The 12,869-nt window shown below is 33.2% G+C and overlaps 2 pseudogenes; one reads left to right on the plus strand and one right to left on the minus strand.

Annotated features, from left to right (window-relative positions):
- Nucleotides 1–7,137: 7,137 nt before the first annotated feature.
- LOC120153754 lies at nucleotides 7,138–7,994 on the minus strand (annotated as a pseudogene).
- Nucleotides 7,995–8,816: 822 nt separating this feature from the next.
- Nucleotides 8,817–12,485, plus strand: LOC120153893 (annotated as a pseudogene).
- Nucleotides 12,486–12,869: the final 384 nt, after the last annotated feature.

Here is a 12,869-nt window from a genome sequence, read left to right on the forward strand (position 1 = left end):
TTTAGAACTTGATATGAGTAAGGCCTACAATAGAGTAGAGTGGCATTTTATCCAGGGGTATTCTTTAGCGAATGTGTTTCTCCCATATCTGGATAGAGTGGGTGATGAATTGTGTTGAAATTATCTCCTACTCGGTTGCGATAAATGGAAAAGTGAGGGAGCCTTTTTTCCCTACTCGGGACTTAAGACAATGTGATCCCCTCAATCCTTATCTTTTCTTAATTTGTATTGAGGGCTTATCTACTTTGTTAAATAAGGTAGTGTCTACAGGGTTTATGCAAGGTATACGTATATGTTGGGATTTTCGGAAGCTCGAATCGACAACCGGAACGATTTGCAAAGAGGGAGTAAGGAGATTGAAAGATAGAGAATTGCACAGCGATTTATAATGGTTCGACTTTCTCAACCAAAGTCTACGTCCACTACCTTAGCTTCTCACCAAGGATTTTCCAACAAATTCACTAATTTGTTCTTTCTTTTGAGGACAAAGAGATAACCTTACAACTCTCTAGTTTTTCCGGGCTGAACTATAACATTTCCCCTTTACAAAAAGATAAGAAATGTAAACAAGAAAACCTCTCTAAGGTAGGTGTTTACAAGAATTAAGCTCACAAGAACAAAATATTTACAAGAGAAATATGAAATAAGAATGAAAAACTCTTCTCTTATGTTTGATTGGTTGGATGGTTGTTCTCTTACTTCTTCAAGTGTCCTTAGCTTGTATTTATAGTTTGGAATGTGTTTGAAGTCGTATATAACAATTGAGAATGTTTTGGAGCCGTTTGGGGATGAGAATCAATTAATAAAAATAACTTAGAGTGTGGGGGGAATCGATACCCCCTCATAGGGAATCGATTCCTGCAGTGTAAAATTCAAATATTTTGACTGTTATACAGGGGGGAATATGTTCCCGGGGAATCGGTACCCCTGGGGGGAATCTGTTCCCTCTGGACAATATGTATTTTTTGCTCAAATCTGATTTTAATGGACTTTGAATTATTTTTGAAACCTTTTGAAAACTTTGAATAAATTCAATCCAAATCCAAAAACATTTTGCCTTTAAATTTGTTATATCGAAACATTTTTCAAACTAAATTTCTCCCCCTTTTTGTTATATAAAAAATAATTCAATATGTAAAGTTTAAAATAACTTTGGAGAGTAAGTAATAAATTTGACATTTAAAATCTATTTGAAAAAATCAAAGCTTCCCATCAATAAATGCATTCCAAACAAAATTTAGCTTTTAAGAACATGACACAAACAAAATTGAATTTCAACAAAGAATAACAAACATGTTAGTAGCACATGAAATTCAATATATTCAAGTCTAAAATACTTTATGCAATATCAATTGTTGAATTTAAGATCATATGCATAAAGTTTTCCAAAAAAAAAATGTTATGCATTTGAAAATTTTTGATATCAATTGTTAGAGAAATATCATTTTCATTTAAACCACATGCATAAACATTCAAATTTAGGTCAAAAATTTAAAATTTATAAAATCAAAGTATTTGAAAAGTTGATATCGATTGTTAGAGAGATATCATTTGATTTTAAAATCAATTTTGACCCAAATTCATTATGATGAACTAAAAATTATGAAAAATCATTAAAATTTTAAAATTGTTCATCATACCAATTGCTTTCAACATACATGAGATTAAAACAAAACATAATCATTCAATATCAAAACTCATGCATACTTAAAATTAAATGAGCAAACAAATAACCAAAATTAAAAGCATTAAGCTTAGAGGTTACCCATTTCTTTTTCATGTGTGGCTAGAGCATCTTGATTTAGTCATCTTCATCACAATTGCTCTCACACACCTACAAGAGACATTTAAGTAGATTTTGGTATCCAAATTGCTTTAGATCCTTGAACATTAGTTTCTATGCCCCTTGTTCCCTTAGGAATCCATACTTGTCTAATTTTAAAATGTTTTCCTTTCTTTAAAGGACAAGTATGTTCCTTGTGACCATGATAATGACAATGTGAGTATATTGTCATTATTGAACTAAATGAATTATTTAAAATGATTTCTTTTTCTTTTGTTAAACATTCAAGCTTAACTTTTAAATCAAAATTTTCTTTTTCAAAACTTTCAATTTTTATTTTTGAAAGCTCTAAATCCTTTTTCAAAATTTCATTTTGGCTTTCAAAATCTATTTTTGTTTTCAAAAGAAGATCGTTTTCGATTTTAAATTTTGAAATCATTTTCTTATATTTGGAGTTCATGGTCTCAAACTCCGAATATAATCTATTAAAAACATCTTGTAACTCATCAAACATATATGAATTAAATTCATTTGAGTTAGAAGATACCTCGGGCTCTTCACGAGGCATTAGAGACACCACCTTTGTTGGTTCTTCTTTCTTGTTTCCATGGATTTCCTCGAGCTTATTCCAAAGCTCCTTGGCACTTGAACATGAAGAAACTCATTCATAGATTTCAGGACCAAATGCACACAACGCTATGTGCATGACCTTGGCATTAAGTTGAGCTTTCTTCCGTTCTTTGTCACTCCGCTTCTTCTCCTTCTTCTTTGGAGAAGAGTAGCTGTTCTCGATTATCTCCCATGCATCAAGATCATTGGATTGAATAAATACCTTCATTAATTTCTTCCAATGACGATAGTTAACTCCATTGAAGTATGGAGGCTTGTCCGTTGGTAGGGAGTCTTCCATGTGGAATGAGCTGGAGGTGGAAGCCATCTTCTCGGTTGTGTCGAAAATTGGTAGAGCTTCTTCGAGGATCGTCTCAAGGTGGTTAAACCTTCTTAACGAGTTAGGCTATGATACCAATTGTTGGGATTTTTGAAAGCTCGAATCGACAACCAGAACGGTTTGCAAAGAGGGGTAGGAACAGTTTTGTATTTGGAGAGTAAGGAGATTGAATGATAGAGAATTGCACAACGATTTATAGTGGTTCGACTTTCTCAACCAAAGTCTACGTCCACTACCTTAGCTCCTCACCAAGGATTTTCCAACAAATTCACTAATTTGTCCTTTCTTTTGAGGACAAAGATATAACCTTATAACTCCCTAGTTTTTCCGGGCTGAACTAGAACATTTTCCATTTACAAAAGGATAAGAAATGTAAACAAGAAAACCTCTCTAAGGTAGGTGTTTACAAGAATTAAGCTCACAAGAAAAAATATTTACAAGAGAAAGATAAAATAAGAATGAAAAACTCTTCTCTTGTGTTTGATTGCTTGGATGGTTGTTCTCTTACTTCAAGTGTCCTTAGCTTGTATTTATAGCTTGGAATGTGTTTGAAGTCGTATATAACCGTTGGGGATGTTTTGGAACCGTTTGGGGATGAGAATCAATTAATAAAACATCTTTGAGTGTGGGGGGAATTGGTATCCCCTCATAGGGAATCGGTTTCTGCAGTGTAAAATTCAAATATTTAGACTGTTATACAGAGGGGAATCGATACCCCTGGGGGAATCGGTACCCCTGGGGGAATCTGTTCCCTTTAGGCAATCTGAAATTTTTGCTCAAATCCGATTTTAATGGACTTTGAATTATTTTTTAAACCTTTTGAAACTTTGAATAAATTCAATCCAAGTCCAAAAACATTTTGACTTTAAATTTGTTATATCGAAACATTTTTCAACAGTATAGTTAGAGGCAATATCTACTCGGGACTTAAGACAAGGTGATCCCCTCTTCAACACCAAAACACAACGTCTGAAGCTCGTTGGTTACCTCATGTCAACCCATTTGTGAAAATCAATATGGACTCTAGTTTCTTGCATCAAATGGAGAAGACATGCTCAAGTAGTATTATTAGAGATGTTTCTGGCAAAATATTAAGTGCGAGTTGTCGAGTGACTTACCTGGTTGATTTGGCATTTCCAGCGGAGGTACTGACTTTTTTGCATGGTCTCTGTTTCGCGCAAGAAATGGGTTTCAGGCGAGTCATAGTCGAAGGAGGTGATTTATCTGTTATAAAATGCATAAAATCAAACAATTTAGATTTCTCAGTCATTCGCCCTTTCATAATAGACATTAGAGAGAAGATCAAAGACTTTGAAGAGTGCCATTTTCAATTTGTTCCAAGAAATGCAAATAAAGCAATGTATACTTTAGCCACAATTGAGATTAAGAAAAACACTGACCAATTCTGGATCGAAGAAGCTCCTCCAACCGTCCTTGTGGCAACTACAGACGATCGTCGACTGGTAGACCCTCCATGACACTTTTCAGAGGGAAGTTCTCGTTTCTTTCCCGCTATTTGAAGGGTGTATTTGTTTACTGTTTTGTAACCCCTTCCAGCCTTCTTCATGCTCGAGCTATCATCATCAGTTTTTCTAAGAAGCAGAAGTTGGATCGCCGTGTATTTGGGTATTTTAGTCTTCTCTTTCTTTAGTTTTGTTATGTGTTCTTTTGTTGTTTTCAGTTTCTTTTGTGCTGTCAGATTTGTTGTTTTGTTTCACTTAACTGTCTGAGCATGTGTTTTTGTCTTGGGCCTTGTTGGACTTTTTCTTTTGGTTTTGTTTTGTTTTTTTAGTTGTTAAATAAATAATCCAACGACAAATTATTTAAAAATATATATGATAAATTAGGTATAAACATTTTGTTACTTTTAATAGTCTAGAGAATTAATAAAATAAAATTTTATAGTCGGAGATCATTTGTATACTCTATCATAAAAATAATATAAAAAAGAGAAAAATAAAAATCACTCAAACATGAAATAAATACATAAATGTATTGAAATTTATATAAAATATAATTTAATTAACGCATAAAAAGTTAAATAAATTAATAAGAAATTGAAACAAAAATAATACGTGTAAACACAATAAGGATAATATTTTCCATTTTACGTTAAATCATTTTGATAAATTATACACAATATAAGATAAAAAACAATAACATGAAGACACATTTTTTTATAAATCGAATCATTATGTTAAATTATATAAAATGTAACACGTCGCTAAAAATAACATAAAAAAATATACAAATATATTAAAATTTATTTATATATTTACACTTTTTATTAAACTACGATGATTTTAAAGTAATATTTATTTTAAATATTGTCAATCATTTGACAACGAATGTTCAATCACTCTAATGCAGTCACTGATGCTTGAACTCGTGACCTCTAAAAACAACAACAATTCATTTAATCATTTAAATAAGTTAGTCCGTGCAATTATATATTTACATAGCTTAAAATAAAATGAACACAACACATAAACCATGAATCCGACACATATAAATATATTAAAATTTATTAGAATATTTTAACATGACATGAAAACTCATACTTCTATTGTATTTATTCATTTAGGTGGTGTTTGTTTTTACTGTGTAAGGTCTGCAAAGCTCTTATGTCTGCGTCGCGCAGACCTCGCGCAGACATTGAGTTTCGCAGATCGTTTATTTTTTAGAAGACATAAGCTCTTCTAACGTCTGCGCGTGTTCTGCGCGACGCAGACGTGATCTTATGTCTGCAGACGTCTTCTAACCTCTTAAAAGAGGTTTTATATTTGATTTTATATTATATTTGAATTTAATTTTAATATTAATTTTTTAAATAAATAAAATATTAATTTTTTAATATTATATTATAGATATTAATTTTTAATATTATAGATATTAATTTTAATATTAAAATTTTAAATAAATTAAATATTAATTTTTAATATTATTATAGATATTTAATTTTATATCATATAAATTATTTTATATATTATTAAAATTTTATATTTATTTTGATTTAAGTTTAAATATAATATTTTTTTGGATTTGTTATTTTTAAATTATATTTAAACTTTTTATACAAAATGTAAGTATTTAAACCACATTGATTAATAAAAAATGATTTCATTGTTTGATAATTAAGATTTTAAAATATAAAAAATTATAAATTATGTTTTTTTAAAATTTTAAAATATAATCACAATTAAATAAAAAATAATCAAAAAATAATTTGATAAATTAAAAAATATTTTCTAAAAATATCATATAATTATAAAAATAAATTATGAATATATATTTTTAAAAAAAGTAAAAGTATTACATAATTTCATATTTTAAAAAAATCATATAATTTAATGATCATTTATAAATTTTATTCTATAAAACTTATAAAACTAATAATACATGTGATTATGTTAAACTTTTAATAGAATTAATAAGGTGATGTTTGTTTTTCTAAAAAATTTATTATTGTAGTTGTATGAATTATTTAAATTTCAGTATTGTAAAACTAAAATTATTTAAATTTCAGTATTGCAAAACTCATTTAAGTTTAAAAAATCAGTTTATTTATATTTCAGTTTATTTTAGCAATCTGCAGACGTTAAAAAACAAACAGTCTTTTTCTTGCAAACTGCAGACTTTTGGTCCACCTCTTCTGCTGCAGATGCCTGCAGATGTGATCCGCAGACTGCAAACCTTTTACCTCTGCAAAAACAAACTCCACCTTAATGTTATCAAACATGTCAAACAAGCATGAATTTTACACTAAATGAATATGAAAATACGTTTAGTTGTAAATAAATAAATACAAACATAATTTTGCTATTATTAATGAACATAAATAAATTTAAGGTAAACTACACGGGAGACCACTAAACTATGATAAAAAATCAATTTGACCATCGAAGTTTCAATTGAATCAATTAGATCACCCAACTATTTAAATGTTCAATTAAGCTACCGGTCGTTAATTTTTACGGAGGTGGTGACGTGTCCGTTAATAAAATTGACATAATTCTATATTTGGTCCTTAATATTTACATAATTTATCAATTTTTCACTATTTTAATTCATTTAAATAAATTTAAATATCCAATTAGAACGGACACGTGTCAATACATGATTGAAAGGTTTTATTTATGAATTTTAAATTATTTAATTAAATATTTTTTTATCCATTCAAGACTTGACACGTGTCAATACATGATTGAAATATTTTATTTATGAATTTTAAATTATTTAATTAAATAATTTTTCTATCCATTCAGATGGTGACGCGTGTCACTACCTAATTGAATTGAAAATAAAGGGACAAAGTTGCGCTCCAGGATATTCAAACCAGTGTTAGGGGGATTATGAGCAACCAAATACTCAAATCATTGGGCCAAAGGTCTCCAATGATTTAAAGTTACAACAATTTGTATTTGTCTTTGCAATCTTCTCGGCTTTGCATGTTCACACTCTTCATCTTCTTCTCCTCTACCTCAACCAAACCACCACCTTCTCCATTAACAACAAATCGAAGTCTATAAATTTGATGGGAGCTGCTTTGAGCAAATACAACAATGGTGCATTTGTTACTGTTGAAACCATCCCATAGGGTGAAGGTAACAGTCCCTGAGATGGTCTTTTTAGCCATTATGTCTTCCGGATTGCATAGCTTTTCAAGTTTTCTAACAATAAATCATTGGACAAAACTCTCTTTATTTTATCCTGCAGAGAAGTCATTTACTAACCCATTCTCGTATAAACCTACCATTACTTTGACGCCATTGCTGTCTTCTTTAAACCTTAAAGCTCCTGTTAGTGTCACTTGAAATGTCTCTGACGTCGGCCTTTGGAAATTCACCTGTAATCGGATAGTAGTGCAGCTTTTCGAAGTTATAACGATGAAATGCTTGAAGAAAACGAAGAAAAGTAAGCAAAACCAAACCTGGAATGATGGAACTGGAAATCTGGGAGCAGTAGCAATTGTGGACAAAAAAACATCTTCATCATCAAGCATGCATTGAACCCTACCCTGAACCACAACCTAAGGTGTAAACATGGTGTCGAGTTTCAAGGCTTCACTATAAGCCGTTTGTTTTACAGTCTATAGAGTTAATCCGTAAGGGTCTTTCCAACCGTTATAGTCCCAACAATCGACGTGATAAGCCAACACGATCACCGGAGCTTCAAGATGGAAATCACCTTTCCCTAGCCTCGACAACATAAGCTCAGCCGCCGGGGACGTCACACAACATTGGGAAAAAACAATTCCACCATGATCAGATCTTCGGGGAGCGGAGCTTTATCTACTGTTCTATTGGTTTTGGCTTAGTTTTCAGTTCCTGATAAAGATGAAGAGGAAACCTTGTTGAAACAAGAAAAGAGACGACGTCCCATTGTTGTCGTCTCTCTACTAGACCATCAGGGATTAAAAAACATAAAATTCAAACTTTATGGACTTCGATTTGGTGTTCATGGAGAAGGTGGTGGTTTGGTTTAGGTAGAGCATAAGAAGATGAAGAGTATGAACCTACAAAGTCGAGAAGGTTGCAAAGACAAATACAAATTGTTGTAACTTTAAATCTTTGAAGACCTTTGGCCCAATGGTTTGGGCGCCTAGTTGCTCATAATCCCCCTAACATTGGTTCAAATCTTCCGGAGTGCAACTTTGTCTCTTATTTTCACTTTAATTATTTGAAACTTTCCAATCATGTATTGACACATGTCACGTTCTAATTAGATAGTTAAATTTATTTAATTGAATTAAAATATTGACTAAATTGATAGAATATGTAAATATTAAGGACCAAATATAGAATTATGCCAATTTTATTAACGGACACATCACCACCTCCGTTAAAAATTAACGATCAGTGGCTTGATTGAAACATTTAAATAGTTGGGTGGTATGAATAATTCAATTGAAACTTTGATGGTCAAATTGATTTTTGATTTTAGATATATTTTAGTGGTCTCCATTTTTTTGTTCAGCCAAATTTGATTCATCTGTAATTTAAAACATTTTATAATAATTTTATTTATTAGATTAGAAAAGATTTTTTTTTCCAGATTTTTCACGATAAAACAAACTAGAATGATACTGAAAGTTTTAAAAGGATAATGTAACAATATCCGGCCTTGGCGGGGACAGAATTCTAGCTATAAATTTCCCGAGGTAATTCTCTCTCTTGCTCTCCCTAGCATCACAATTCACACCAGGTCATCCTCTTGTCTACACTTTCTTTTTAATATATATACATTTGGTTCTATTATTGATATATATTATAGTGTACGTTTCTCCAGGTGAGGGAAAAAAGAGGAGGATCTGATGTACTTACTGGTGGATCTTAATTGTACACAAGATCATGATGGCTCTTGAAAACAAAGGTTCGTTTTCTTTTCTTTTGCGTGTATAGTTTACAACTTTGATTCGCTTCGAGTGAACATTTGGTGGTTTTATGATTAATGGGGTCTCCAAAATATTTATCTTTTGGACATTTTATCTGATGGGTTTCTGACGCTTTTCTTTAAAAAAATATTCCTTTTTGATTGCTCTATTTACCCAGTGTTGAGATCACTTCTGTTTTAAGATCTTTTTTTCAGGGGTACTTGATTTTTTTTTTTGAATAATTTGATTTGAATTTACGGTGTGATGCATATAGTCTTATGGGATTTTTCATTTTTGGTGTGCCATTTAATGGCTAATGCTAAGAAATTGGAAGTTTATTTTAAAAGATCAGTTTACTTGAAAAAATATTTTATTTAAGTTGGCTTTTTATAAGTTGAACCTGTTATTTGTTGGAATAATTGGAAGAGGAGTATGTTAACGTTGTTTTTAATATTTAGTTTCAAGCTGTCTGTTTTGAACCAAATAGGCCTTATTTAGTCTTTAAGCAATTAGTGACTGTGTGGAGAAGCTTTAGGTAGATTGTATGATAATTTATAGTGCTAAATATTTTATAATATTATTAGCCTTGTAGATTCTGTTTTCCAGTGGTCTCATTGTCATGCACATCCATCACAGTGAAATCACTCTTTCTTTATAGCAATGAACTCTAATGGTTTGGATTCCAAAATAATCTTTTGACATTTTAGAAGGCACTTATTTTGGTGCTCTTGGTAAGAAAAATGACTACTAGATTGATTTTGGGTAAGAAATGGCAACTTGGATTACAGCATTATTGAGATTTTTCATCATTTAAAAAGGCGCTTTCATTGATGTTTTTAGTTGAAATTTGGCTACTTGAATTTCAGCCAATGGATTTGGATAGGGCGTGATGCACATATTGACTTTGCACCTTCTTAGATGTGTCTTTCACCTTCAAATTAAAAGTTTGATGCAGGAATAAATTCCAAGACAATGTATCCTTTATCTTTAAGAGTCTAGACTTATAGAATTTCATTTTCATTTCTTTAACCCTATTTAGCCTTCCATTTTCTTCTGTTTGGAGCTCCACCGCAGCAGTGGAAGGTGAATGTACATTGCTCAAGGAAATGATGCATGCTATGTTTATTTTCTGATCAAATTATATGTTATTCTTGTGTGTATGCTGGTGAGTTAAAGCCTTTTAAGATTTGTTACGAGTTACTCTGATTTCTTTTTGTCGGTCTCAGTGTTGAGCTCCGCACCTGTTGCTTGCTTGCTGCCATTGGTTGTTGCTTGTTACTATTTCTTAAAAGGAACCACATACTGTATATGTGTGTGTTTTCACTTTGTTCGGTCTCAACAGTTTCCATCAGCATGTTTGTTCTTTGACTCGGAGGAATTAGTATGGGTCTTATTGGTTATGCATACATCAAAGCTGATTTTGGGTTTACAGATTTTTGCTTATTTATTTTATGTAGAAATTACGCAAGACTGTGAGCCAGTCTTAAAATGCCTCCAGACAAAGGGGTTCCCATACAATATGCCATGTACTGGGAACTCAATTGAAGGCCTCCCAGAGCAGAGCTTAAAGATGAAATCGGTACTCGCCCAGCTGGGGACGTAATAGAACCAGTTTGTTCATTGAATGGAGATTTTATGGAACTTCCAAATGAGTTTTACCACAAGCCTACTTTCCCACACGAGTATGGCTCATGGTCGACCTTTTATCCTGACACTCATAAGTTGCAGCTGTACCCATTGAATGTTTTCGGGAGCCAACTGTACCATTTTCCAGTAGATAACCGATTTCATTATGCTCCATTCAATGTGATCACTCATGGATACCCTTATGAGTTCCAGTTCCAAGATTTTCAATACTTTGTAGTCATAGACTTTGAGGCTACATGTGACAAGGAAAGAAATCCCCATCCACAGGAGATAATCGAGTTTCCATCCGTCATTGTGAGTAGTGTTACCGGCCAGTTGGAAGCATGTTTTCAGACTTATGTACGACCAACTTGCAACCAGCACTTGAGTGAATTCTGCAAGGATCTCACTGGTATCCAGCAAATTCAGGTCAGTTCATAATTCCTTTAATCTAGGGGCACTAAGTTAGGAATTCAATCAAGTGAAGGCAATACAAGATAAACAAGGGTTCATGTTTAAGGATCGGTCTTTCGCAGGACTTGTCTGATTGTGATTATTATCTGCATTGATGTTTGACTGCTTTCTTGCTCTCTTGTACTCTGTGACTTGTGAGCCTATGTCCTAAATATGCCTTTGTTTTGTAGGTAGATACAGGTGTTACTCTGAGTGAGGCTCTCCTTAGGCACGATAAATGGCTGGAGAAGAAGGGAATAAAAAACACTAACTTTGCTGTGGTGACATGGTCGAATTGGGATTGTCGGGTAATGCTGGAATCTGAGTGCCGATTCAAGAAGATCCGGAAGCCTCCCTACTTCAACCGGTAAATAAGTTTGACTTGTGCTTTTTTGTTCTGTTTTTTCCTTTAACAGATCTTATTTTCCTTTTGGCAGGTGGATCAACTTAAAAGTACCTTTCTGTGAGGTTTTTGGTGGTGTTAGGTGTAATCTGAAAAAGGCGGTCGAAATGGCTGGCCTGGCCTGGCAAGGCCGTGCCCATTGCGGCCTTGATGATGCCAAAAACACAGCTCGCTTACTTGCCCTTTTGATGCTTAAGGGTTTTAGATTTGCCATCACAAACTCATTGATGTGGCAGGCTACTGACGGTTCAATGACATGGAACTCGATCCCCGTGAACATGGCCTTCTCTCCGAATCAACCAAATAAGCCTAAGGATCAGCAGATGCCCCTATTCCATTACCACCCCTACTGTTTCTGTGGGGTGAAGAGTAGCAAAGGAATGGTTTGGAAACCCGGGCCGAAGCAAGGGAATGTGTTCTTTGGCTGTGGGAACTGGACTGTCACTCGAAGTGTCCACTGCCACTACTTCGAGTGGGCTTCTCCATGACATGAATCTGCAAAGGCTTGTCCATCTTTCACGATGGCATTCTGAACCCTTCTGAGTCCTGTAAACAAAAAGAGGACGGTAGTCGGTCGTCTCGTCGTTGAAGCACATATATAGCTACCTTAAGTTACTCTACTGCTTGGTGGGGTTTCTACTTCCTAGAGAAAATATATTAGTACTCGGCATGGTTGCACAGGAGCATGCACATACCGTATACGACGGCGTTCCAAGGAATTGGGAGTTTCAACCGGTAAAGTTAAATCGTTGACCGGAGAACAAATCAGGAATTTGAGGATATATAGTTAGTTAGGATGATGCATATACATGCCAAGTTATCATAATAATGTACAGCTTGCATTCCTATGCGTTTCTAATGGGAATCAGCAGTGTCATTGCACTTGCTTGCACCATATTTATTTCTGTTTCTTGCTTCCGAACTAACACCCGACCCGAAAGACATCCCGAGGTGGTTGATATCCAACCTCGGGTCTGATTATGTCGATTTCGGGTCAATCTTATCTTTCAAGTTTTTTAGTCGGCTTTGAATTTAAGCAAAAAGAAAGTGAAACCAAACATATTCGATAATAGATTTTTAAGACACTCGACTATTCCAAAAATTATAAATTCATACTCTAATAGAATCAACAATACATATTTGCTTTTAAGTAATCTTCATTCGGTACAACTATATCTTTCAAGAAAAAAACTCACCTTTATAGCTTTCTATTTCGTCACTCATATTATTTGCCAATCAACTTAGCCATGTGGTAAATGTTTTAACTTGAAGTTTATGCAAC

This window comes from Hibiscus syriacus, unplaced genomic scaffold (genome assembly GCF_006381635.1).
Source record: "Hibiscus syriacus cultivar Baekdansim isolate YM2019G1 unplaced genomic scaffold, ASM638163v2 tig00111105_pilon, whole genome shotgun sequence".
Classification (NCBI taxonomy): Eukaryota; Viridiplantae; Streptophyta; class Magnoliopsida; order Malvales; family Malvaceae; genus Hibiscus; species Hibiscus syriacus.